The following is a 6,936-nucleotide window of genomic DNA, read 5'->3' as shown; positions in this document are numbered from 1 at the left end:
GCTTGAACTTTGGGGTAACACCGCTTGGTGGCAGACGAGCTCCTGCTGTTTCCTAATGAGTGGAAAGGAAATGCACGTCTACTCTTCTTCCTTAACGAAAATGGCTTCATTTAATTATTTCTGAGCTTTTATATGAGGAATCTTAGGGTTACGGTTTTGAAATCAGGATTAGAAATTTTATGTCGGGGGAGATGCCTGGAGGACCTCCATGGGTGAAGCATTTGCCTTCAGCTCAGGTCACCGTCCCGGGGTCCCAGGATCAAGCCCTCCATCGGGCTCCCTGCTCAGTGGTGAGCCTGCTTCCCCCTCTGCCTGCCGCTCCCCTGCTTGTGTTCTCCTCTGTCAAATAAATAAAGTCTTTTTTAAAAAATCCTTTAAAAAACGGAAATTTCTGTAGGGCTAGTGGGAGACCGGAACCCAGTCAGAGGGTTTAAACCTCGGTCTGAATGCGTTTAGCCAACCAGCGTGAGCTGGGCACAGGTTGTTGGCCTCAGGAACACGCGGACATTGAACATTTGTGCAAACGTGTCTGTATTTATTTATTTACAGTCTGAGGTCAGCTTTGTGAGGGTGTGTGTCTGTGAGTGTGCGTGTGTGTTTAGCCTAAATACACGAAGATTGTGCAAATCCATAGTGTTCCCGCTGCTGTCCCAGGTGTCCTCCAAAAGCTGTGCAGACATTATGGGCCTTGCCAACCTGTTGAAAACACGGCATCGAATCCCTGGTTTGACGTTACTCTCAACGCAGGTGGGGTTAGGGATGTGTGGGAAAATCCATTTGCTGGCCGTTTATGGGGGAGACATTTGAAGACACCCTTTGCCATTTTTACACGTGTCCCTATTCCTGTTGTTATCATTTCTGTTTCCTTTCCCCCTCCAGTGGATCGAAGCTTTTGTTCCCAATGAACGTGGAGACCCACGTGGGTTCTTGGTGTTGAAGGTACAGAGGACGCGAACATGAAATCCTTCTGATCAGCTCTGTCCCGTCTGTGTGTCCTGTATGGGAGCTGTTTGGGCTGACACCACTGCAGGAGACCGGGGTCCTGTGACTGGGGGACAGATGACGTGGCCGTCCTGCACCCGTGACACACGGGGGTCCAACGACCACGTGCATCCCAGGACCACACAACCCACATCCCAGAACCCCAATGCAGTCTGCCATCTGAGTGGTTTTTATGACTCTGCATCATTTTATTATTTTTAACCTATTTTTATAAAGATTTTATTTATTGAGAGAGAGAGAGAGAGAGCAGGAGGCAGAAAGAGAGAGAAGCAGACTCCGCGCTGAGCATAGAGCCCAATGCAGGGCTCGATCCCAGGACCCCGGGATCATGACCTGAGCCGAAAGCAGATGCTTCACCGGCTGAGCCACCCAGGCACGCAACTCTGTGTGGTTTTAAAATTCTGTAAGAACAGGCACATTTGGGGAAGTATGAAAATTTTGTAGACTTCGAAACTTTGTGTCCACGCATCACGTTTCGTGGTCGTCCAGATCTCCCGTTTTCGGAATGCGTGTGGCTACTTCCCGCCTGTAACGGCCAAATAGGGTGGTTTCCCCAGATCCTGCGTGGCTTGCAGAAATGGACCCAGTGACCCCTCTGGCCCTTGACGGGGCAGAGCTGGGGAGGCCTGCAAGGATTTCTGACCTCGGCTGTGCCCAGTTCACGGGAGCGTCTCTGGCCAGGAGTTCCTGACAAGGGAACAGCGTGTCTCATTCCACTGCTCCGCGGATGGCCACGTATGGCCAGATGCGGCTTGTGCACACAGCCCGGTTTCGCGGAATCTGGTTTCCCTGGAGGCTGGCTTCTTCCTGCACCTGCCTGTCCTGCACCTGGGAGCTGCCCCGTCTCACCAGACTGGGATGGGGGTCATTCTGCCCCATCGTGTGCTGCAGATGGACAAAGCCGTGAGCAAAAACACTCCTGTCCGTCTTGCATGTAGCAGCTCATACCATGGGTGGGAAGCCCTTAAACCGCAGAAGCATGTTGTGTCTTTGTTCTGGAGACCCGAAGTCCAGTACTGCGCTGGGCACCGAGCTGGTTCCCCGTAGAGCTTCCCAGGGACAGTCTGCTCCCTGTCTGTGTCCCCGCTCCCCGGGGCAGCTGGAGGGTCTGGGCGTCCTTTGGCTGGTCCCACTCTGCCTCTGTGTGCCCATCTGTGTGCAAACGTCCCCGTTTGTCTGGAAACACCGCACATGGGTCATGTCCCACCTGAGTCCGGCGTGACCCCGTCCTAACCAATTTCACTGACACTTCCCCGATGTCCAGCAAACCTCACATTCTGCAGGATTTCCAGGGATGGCTCTAATATGGGATTTGGGGGGGCAGGAACGGAGGGGGATGGATACAATTCAACTGTGTCCTTGGGAAACCACCTATCTGCTTTCTGCCTCTGGTTCCCATTGTGAACTCTTCGGGGACAGGGACTCACACAGATGTGGCCTTTGGTGTCTGTTTTCTGGCACTGACTGTGTGGTTTTGCAAGTTTGTCCACAGAGCGGTGTCTCTGTTCCTTTTCCTGCTTGGGGAAATGGGGAGAAAACGTCTTTGCGAGCACGTCCCCTGCCGCACTCAACGGTCCCGTGGGGAGTTTGGGATCAGACATGCAGGTTTCCTGAAAGTATCACACACACACACACACACACCTGTGTGCACCCCAGCATGCCCTGCGTCCCTCACCTCCGACAGGATGGCCCTGGGTGGACAGAACCAGATCCGGATCTCCAGATGCTCGAGGCACACGTGCATCTCCAGGTGCCGGGGAAAAAAATGCAGAAAACCTCAGGGTTCGCTTTTCCTTTCACATCTGTTTAGGCTAAACCCAGCTCTTTTGTGTGCGTAGGGGAAGGTGGTTTAGAAACCGCCTTCACAACCAGGATGTTATTTTTTGTGTGTTTCTTGGGCACGAATGCCTGGGTCAGACGATTCTGAGCCTTTTGGAAATGGTGAGTTTGTACGTTTCGCCGGCGCGTGGAGGGAGGCGGCCGGCAAGGGTCCGTCAGCGTGTGTCGGTGGGTGAGGAGGCGTAATCACAGGGTCTTACAGACACGCGGCCGTAAAGTCTGGGAAAACGGGGAAAACATCCCTGGCTTGGCGACCCGGCTGCATTTCTTCTGAGGACGGATTCCAAACTGAGGATATAAAGAATCTGGCTCTTCTGTAAAATGCCTGCACCATCGATAGCGTGGGTTTGTCTGGTTTTGTTTTTGTTTTTTGTTTAGCCTTTTGTAGGGAATGAGGGAAAGGAAAGGAAAGGGGAGGAGGAGAGGGGAGGGGAGGGAAGAGAAGGAAGGAGGGAAGGAAGGAAGAGGACAGGACACATTTTGCAGACTCAGACGGTTTCCGTCCCAGCTGGCACCGCGGGTCCTGGAGGGACAGAGCACTGAATGACGGCACATGACCCCTCGAACCCTCTTCCCCACAACTTAGTGCTTCCCCGGCCGTGTCAACGGTGGCCGGTATTCACCGGGTGCCCTATGCGGCCTTTTCTCTGCCGTGCATTCTCCACCTCGGGGCGGCCACGGGAAAGCTGGGCTCTGGGTCCCTGAAAGTGCTCTTACGTAAGGCGAGTGCCTGTGCTTTCCCACTCAGGTCCACATGTCAGGGAGGACCGACGGGCACATGGGAAGTGCATTCGGTTGGGCTCCGACCGGTGTTCGAGATCTGTACCGTTGTGTCTGAGTCCTAGTGCTGATGGGAGGGGAGGAAAAACCCACAACGGCATGAAGCAGGTGCACATGTGACAGTTTGCAACGACACTGATGAACACAACGGGGCTTTAGTGGCGTGACCGTGGCGATGGTCCGCTGATACATAGCATGGCGGGCTTGGGGGGTAATTTCTGCACTGGAAGAAAAAGGCTTATGCGTAGTCATTACCTTTTTGGTCTTTTGTTTCAAAGAAAGGGACGTCTATGAATGTCTCCTTGTTGCTGTGACAAAGAATTACCAATCATGCAGCTTAAAACCACAGGAATTCATCAAGTCTCCCAGGTCTGGAGACCAGATGTCTGACATCCAGGCAGGGTAGGGATGCTGAGATCCAGGCGGGGCAGGACCACTGGGATCCAGGTGGGGCACGGTCGTGCTCCCTCCTGAACCTCTTGGAGAGGTTCCTTCCTGCCTCTTCCAGCTTCTGGAGCTCTAGGCATCTCTGGGCTCATGGCCACGTCCCTCCCATCTCTGTCTCCATCTTCACGTGGCTTCTCCTTTGCCTCTCTGTCTCCTCTATGTCTTACAGTGTTATTGGATTTAGGTCCCACCTGGATCACCATGCAAGGGTCCACTTCTCTGGGCCCACCCGGGTCCTCATAACTAACTACATTTGCAAGAACCTTGTTTCCAAATAAAGTCCCGTTTTGAGTTCCTGGCGTTGAGGACCATGACGTGTGTTTCCAAGGAGACACAACTCAACGGAAAACACCAATCTGTCCATCTCTCAAGGGCATGATGCCTGTTGAGTTAGCTCAGTGTCACACGCCTCTCTATGCTTGACACGAAGCAGGTAATTGCCAAGTAGTTGATGGCTAACAGACGTGAGACTTTGAGACATAAAGAATACTCAGGAAACCAGAAAAACAGATGCCCTCTTCACTCAACGAAAAGCCAACCGGTCCCGAGCCAGAGTTCTCTCTTCACACCAAGCACCAGACTTGCTCTCTAATGCTAAGGTCAACCCAACCCACGATGGACCAAAGACGGACAGCTGGATGGTCACCTCCATTCCCTTCACCAGCCGCCTTCATCCAATTTCCTCTCGGTTTAACGTAACAGGCGGTTTTTGAACCCATGCTTCGGGCCAACCATCAACAGGACACATTGAGGACCCATGAGTCTGGGACCCGGGTTGTCTGGATTTAGATGGTTTTTAAAGATTTATTTATTTATTTGAGAGGGAGAGAGAGCGGGTGGAACTGTAGAGGGAGAGAAAGAATCTCCAGCAGACTCTGCATTGAGCAGGAAGCCCCACGCAGAGCTTGACCTCACGACTCTGAGATCATGACCTGAGCCAAAATCAAAAGTCAGATACTTACCGACTGAGCCCCCCAGGTGCCCCCAGGCTGCCTGGCTTTGAATCCTAGCTCTGCCATATGCTAGGGACTGCAATTTCTCCAGATCTGCAGAAGGGTCCTCTTGTGATAGGATACGGGTGCCATATTTCCATTGGTTCTCTTTCCAAAGAATGCTTGAAACCACCCCACCCCATGACTGTTGGGTTTGCCCACCTCTGCCTGGTATCATCTCCCCTAGCATGAGATCAAAGGCTTTTGTGACCTCCTTGCATCAAACTCAGCCCCCTCTGTAACTCATCTCCTGGGCACTGGTGGGCTTCTTTTCCCAAGAGGACCCCATCTCCATCCTCCCCTGATTATGGGTGTGATGTGGTTCCAGCATCCAGGACTAGCAAAGTCAAGACCCGGCCGGTCGTTATTTTAATCCTCAAAGGACCCGGCTCAGACCTTATTATCAAAGACGGGACTCAAGAGGTCCACACCTCCTGTTTGCTCTCCTAGAATGTTCTCCCTTCCTTTCTCTCCATCAAATTTGTACTTGTGCTTGAAGGCCCAACTCAGAGGCTTCATGACCCTGATTTTTGGGGGGTTGGGAGGAAGGAACAGGTGTAATATTACTTTCACTAGGTCCTGCCCTTTCATTTCACATGGTCATTAGCTCCCTTTCCTACGGGACAAAACGAGACACAAAATACAATGGACCTTGGGCTGCTTTCAACGTTGGCTGTGATACATTTCAATTTGAAATATGGACTATCTGTAAACATAGAGTCGGACAAAGTCCATAAATATCAGGGCAAAGGCTTTATTCTCTATTTTGATGGCCCACAAAGCAATGAATGGGCCCCAGTATCAACTGTGCAACCCCACTGACCTCCAAATGCCACAACCCCATCCCTACATGGACAAGGAATGGTTTAGCAGACAAACTATCCCCTCCAGATGTACGGAATATCATGGGTGCCCTATCAGATGCTGTCACATGACATGTACTAAGTCACACCCTACGTCCATGAGGAACGAGGCAAATAATGGCTACTCTTCGCCTCTGGGGCACTTGTCCTACTTGGCACAGTTGTCCATCTGGGCTGGTATGACAAGATACCAAGGACTGGGCGGCTCAAACAATAGACACTTATTTCTCACTGTCCTGGAGGCTGGGAGTCTGAGATCCAGGCGGGGCAGAGGCTGAGCATCTGAGATCCAGGCGGGGCTCAAGCTGGGAGTCTGAGATCCAGGCGGGGCCAGGGCTGGTTCCTCCTCAGGCTGCTCTCCATGGGACATAGACCCCACGTCTTTCCGTGTCCTCATGTGGTGGACTGAGAGATCTCTGGTTTCTCTTCTTCTTCTCCTCAGGACACAATCCCATCATGGTGCCCACCTTCATGACCTGATCTCAGTGTAGTCACTCCCAAGGGGGCCACGTCCAATCCCATCCCACTGGAAGATGGGGCTGTGATATATGAAACTTGGGGGGATGCAGACCTTCAGTCTATAACCATTGGCGGTGGGCATGGCGCCCCCTAGAGTTGTCCCACATAGTGGCCCTGGGCTTCTTTTTTGTACTGAGGGCCTTCAGCCTACAACTTTCTCGGCCCAAACCCTCTGTCCGTCCCATCTTGTGTCCCTCCTTCTCAGCATTTACAGTCCTCTTGAGGCCACTGTCCTCCCCAGAAGAGTTTTCCAACACCCAGCTGAGTTCAGTGCCTGCCAGTCCTCCCCACCTCACCCCCGAGGCCTCGGTGTGCATCCCTGCCTGATGCAATGACCCCCGACCACCGTCTGGCTTAACCTTCCATGTCCCCTCCTCTTTGTCTACAAGGATGCATTCCTCACCGCCGCAAACCCGACACCCAATGTGGGCCTGGTTCAGAAGATGTTTGTGTCCCCCGTGTTTGTGGGACGAATGCATGAGCTCGTCCTGAAA

This window comes from Lontra canadensis, unplaced genomic scaffold (genome assembly GCF_010015895.1).
Source record: "Lontra canadensis isolate GAN:19392208 unplaced genomic scaffold, GSC_riverotter_1.0 scaffold68, whole genome shotgun sequence".
Taxonomy (NCBI): Eukaryota; Metazoa; Chordata; class Mammalia; order Carnivora; family Mustelidae; genus Lontra; species Lontra canadensis.
This window is presented reverse-complemented; position numbering follows the sequence as displayed.